Below are 5413 nucleotides of genomic sequence, written 5' to 3'. Positions count from 1 at the left end.
CACACACACACACACACACACAAATCATGAATCGCACTGAGAAAGGTGAGAACAGAAATGAGATAATCGAAGAATATAAAGTTAGTTCTTTAGCAATCTACGGTATTAAAGAACAACTTCAAAAGTTTGCCTTACAGACAGTTGCAGTAAAAGACACTGAATCACTGACAACTTTGAAAACCGAAAACTAGATCCTTCCTTATACTGGCCACACAAACCGCAGCCGGTTCTTGGCCTCTCAGTCCAGCCTTTCACACTTTCATATCATCTGCATCTTCATCTCCCAGACCCAGTGTCTGCATGTCTCCCATGGTATTATCTTTCCACCTCATTCTCGGCCGTCCCAGTGGTCTCTTTCCCTCAGCATCCTTAACAGCCTTTATTACCGTGTTCTCCTCTCTTCTCCATAAATGTCCGTACCATCTTAACCTCTTAATTTTCACACTCGCTACGACGTCAGACAGTGTGTACAATTGCAGACTTCTCCGTTTTTCTTTATTCTCCACTGTTTATTTTCTTTCACTGGTCCATATATTTTTCTCATTACTTTATTTTCAAAAGTGATGAGTTCTTTATCTGTTTTCTTTGTCAGGTTTCATGTCTCAATTGCATAGCACGCTACTGGCTTGATGATGGACTGATATATTCTTATTTTCGCCTACCTAGACAGTAACTTCGATCTTACATATCTTCCCCCAGCTTGAAATCTTTTTACTATCTCTTATTCTATAAGATTTTGTTGGTTGATGTTGACACCGAAGTAATTGAATGTGTCTGTCTTCTGTATTGTTAGATTTCCGATTTTTAGATTGTTTGGTCCTAGATGAGCCCTTCTTCCTACTACCATGAACTTTGCTTTACTTTCTTCTTCTTCTTCTTCTTCTTCGCGGATGGATCACTTAGCACCACGCATAATCAACATTTGTTGGCCTTCCTTTCCGCCCATTACTTCACACGCAACGAATGGGCTAGTTTCCGTTGCGCAGACCACGTATGTCGGTTAAATTTTCTCTCTTCTTCCTCAAAACCCCGTATGTTTGTGATTTTTCTGATTTCATTTCTGTCATGTAGGTTTGGAAACTCTAATTCTCTCAGGTCTTTTCCTGTCTGTTTGAACTAGTTCGGTCTGTTATATTCTATAAAAATGTATGGATTTTGTGAGTTAACCTGTTTGAGTCCATTCTTTCTAAATGCCCCATGAATTGCATTTTCCTCATGCGCATTTCTGCACTGGGTTTTGGATAATCCACACTATCTTTAGTTCTTGGTCCTAGGATTTTCCTCATTATTTTACGTTCTTTCACTTCTAATTCCCCTTCTTCTGTGTTGAAGATTTAGTGTCTCAGATGCGCAGAGAACTTCGGGTGTAATTACTGTTGTATAGGGTCGTATTTTACAGTTCCACGAGAGACTCTTTTTCTTGTGAAAGTTTTTTGCTAGCTGAAACGTCGTCTCCATTTTATGGACTCTTGATCTGACAGACTTCCTTTCATTACAATTTTCTGCAATCCATTCACCTAAATATTTAAATTCTTTTACTCGAGAGATGTAGTTATTACCAATTTTGAGGACAGAAGGTGCATCTTTGCAGTCAGTCATAAATTTTGTTTTCTCAAATGAAATTTCTGATCCTGTTTTTGCTGCCTGCTCTTGTAATAATTCTAGCTGTTTTACTTTCGTTTATACTTAGATCTACTTTCTTAACTTACGGTCCCCATTTTCTGCAGGACTTCTATGTTCTTTCCTATCAGCACAATATCATCCGCAAAAGGCAGGACATTTATCTTTTTTCCCATGGTGACTCCTGAACTTTTACATGTTACTCTCTTCAGCGTGTCGTTGAGTGCCAAATTGAGCAGAGCTGGTGATATAATATCTTCCTGTCTCTCTACTGTTTTTACTTTAAATGCTTCTGAGAACTCCCTCTGTTCTAGATCAGTTGATGAAATTTTGTGCAGTTTGTTCCGTGTCGAAAGATTTGAAGGAAAACCTGTAACTGGGCCTATGATTATGGAAAAAAGTAAGTAGCCACACTTGGAGGTCGGCATGCGATTTCTCATTCAGACTCAAGACAAAAGTTTAGGCAGAAAAATCAGGTTGGGTGCATTTCGAAAACACATGCACGAAAACGAAGAGTTTGTAGCACTGTCACATAGTGCAGAGTATCTAATTGTACAGATTCAAATGATTCAAATGGCTCTAAGCACTATGGGACTTAACGTCTGAGGTCGTCAGTCCCATAGACTTAGAACTACTTAAATCTAACTAACCTAAGGACATCACACATATCCATGCCCGAGGCAGGATTCGAACCTGCGACCGTAGCAGCAGCGCGGTTCCGGACTGAGGCGCCTAGAACCGCTCGGCCACAGCGGCCGGGCAATTGTACAGAGAAACGTGCATCACCCCACATTACCGAACCAGCCATCGTATTTTGCAGACGTCTGTTCCGTAGTTCTCAAAGTTTATAGGCAGAATATCATCTTGTCACATGCAGGGGTACATTAAGCTACATGGACACATGGGTGTGTCTACTAACTGCACAGTGCACAGTCACGACTGGTCCTGTCAAGTTGATGTAGGTCTACTCCCCGATGGAACACAGAAACGATAAATACGCCGATACTCTTTTGGTCCTGGATGCTGCTGTTCGTGTGTATGCTGTACGGTATCCTCAAAGTCGGCGATAATAATAGTTTTCATCGCCTGGAGCACCGCCTTCGAGAAAGCGATAATCTTAGTAAGCAAGTACAGAAGACGCGATTCTGGAAATCATTCGCCAGCCACCTCGACGAGGTAGTCGTGATATTGCAAGACAGTTCCACGTATCACAAAGACTGGTTGTTGGAGTGTCGTACTCATACATATCAACACACGTTAACTCAATACCAGCGGCCAGGAGACTGCATCCGACGAGTACAGTTCTGTGAATGGCCTTAGTACCAAGTGAAAGCGAACATATCATAAATTGCCGGCCGCTGTGGCCGAGCGGTTCTAGGCGGTTCAGTCCGGAATCGCGCTGCTGCTCCGTCGCAGGTTTGAATCCTGCCTCGGGCATGGATGTGTGTGGTGTCCTTACGTTAGTTAGGCTTAGGTAGTTCCTAGTCTAGGGGACTGATGACCTCAGATGTTATAGTGCTTGGAGCCATTTGAACGATATTATAAATTACGTGATACTAACTGAAGAATATACACTCCTGGAAATTGAAATACGAACACCGTGAATTCATTGTCCCAGGAAGGGGAAACTTTATTGACACATTCCTGGGGTCAGATACATCACATGATCACACTGACAGAACTACAGGCACATAGACACAGGCAACAGAGCATGCACAATGTCGGCACTAGTACAGTGTATATCCACCTTTCGCAGCAATGCAGGCTGCTATTCTCCCATGGAGACGATCGTAGAGATGCTGGATGTAGTCCTGTGGAACGGCTTGCCATGCCATTTCCACCTGGCGCCTCAGTTGGACCAGCGTTCGTGCTGGACGTGCAGACCGCGTGAGACGACGCTTCATCCAGTCCCAAACATGCTCAATGGGGGACAGATCCGGAGATCTTGCTGGCCAGGGTAGTTAACTTACACCTTCTAGAGCACGTTGGGTGGCACGGGATACATGCGGACGTGCATTGTCCTGTTGGAACAGCAAGTTCCCTTGCCGGTCTAGGAATGGTAGAACGATGGGTTCGATGACGGTTTGGATGTACCGTGCACTATTCAGCGTCCCCTCGACGATCACCAGAGGTGTACGGCCAGTGTAGGAGATCGCTCCCCACACCATGATGCCGGGTGTTGGCCCTGTGTGCCTCGGTCGTATGCAGTCCTGATTGTGGCGCTCACCTGCACGGCGCCAGACACGCATACGACCATCATTGGCACCAAGGCAGAAGCGACTCTCATCGCTGAAGACGACACGTCTCCATTCGTCCCTCCATTCACGCCTGTCGCGACACCACTGGAGGCGGGCTGCACGATGTTGGGGCGTGAGCGGAAGACGCTCTAACGGTGTGCGGGACCGTAGCCCAGCTTCATGGAGACGGTTGCGAATGGTCCTCGCCGATACCCCAGGAGCAACAGTGTCCCTAATTTGCTGGGAAGTGGCGGTGCGGTCCCCTACGGCACTGCGTAGGATCCTACGGTCTTGGCGTGCATCCGTTCGTCGCAGCGGTCCGGTCCCAGGTCGACGGGCACGTGCACCTTCCGCCGACCACTGGCGACAACATCGATGTACTGTGGAGACCTCACGCCCCACGTGTTGAGCAATTCGGCGGTACGTCCACTCGGCCTCCCGCATGCCCACTATACGCCCTCGCTCAAAGTCCGTCAACTGCACATACGGTTCACGTCCACGCTGTCGCGGCATGCTACCAGTGTTAAAGACTGCGATGGAGCTCCGTATGCCACGGAAAACTGGCTGACACTGACGGCGGCGGTGCACAAATGCTGCGCAGCTAGCGCCATTCGACGGCCAACACCGCGGTTCCTGGTGTGTCCGCTGTGCCGTGCGTGTGATCATTGCTTGTACAGCCCTCTCGCAGTGTCCGGAGCAAGTATGGTGGGTCTGACACACCGGTGTCAATGTGTTCTATTTTCCATTTCCAGGAGTGTAGCTTCACTCGTGAAGGTTTTTTCAACCTCCCCGAGAGCCATAATTGGTTGGAAAACAACCCACGGCTCACGCGTGAACGTGTATTTCGGGCACGCTTTGGCATAAACCTGGTGTCTGGAATCGCGGGAGTGGTGCTTTTGGGTCCTTACCTGTCGCCGCACAATTTGAATGTGCCCCTGTATCGTACGTTTCTTTGCGATACTTTGCCTGATGTGTTAGAAAACATTCCACTTGTTAGGCGTCAATTATGGTTTCAGCATGATTGTGTACAGGCGCACTTTGGAATGAATATACGTATCTGCTTATCTACGGATCAAAAGAGATTTAAATGAAGCGTTTCCAGGGTAATGAATTGGTTGCGGAAGTGCAGTGTTGAGGCCTCCATGTTTCAAAGTGGTTCAAATGGCTCTGAGCACTATGGGACTTAACATCTGTGGTCATCAGTCCCCTAGAACTTAGAGCTACTTAAGGGGCTCCGGAACGCCATATACTTGCAATGTTAAAATAACGCTTATAAATTACATCTTTCCTCACAAAGTATTTGAGGTAGGAAGTTGAACTTTTTACAGATTATTTATTGGAATATGGGCTACAACTTAACACAGGGATTTTACAAAATTTTAGTTCAGTTATTAAAGATGATTTTTTTTCAATTGTAATGAAAATTCACAACATTTTTTTGCAATTTTTATTTATATATTCAAAAATATACAGTTTTTTGGAAAAAGGCTGTGTTAAATTATGCAGAAGGTACTGTGTAACATTTACTGAAAGTTTGAAACAAATATGTTTCGAAG

Source organism: Schistocerca cancellata, chromosome 10, assembly GCF_023864275.1.
Source record: "Schistocerca cancellata isolate TAMUIC-IGC-003103 chromosome 10, iqSchCanc2.1, whole genome shotgun sequence".
NCBI classification, from domain to species: Eukaryota; Metazoa; Arthropoda; class Insecta; order Orthoptera; family Acrididae; genus Schistocerca; species Schistocerca cancellata.
This window is presented reverse-complemented; position numbering follows the sequence as displayed.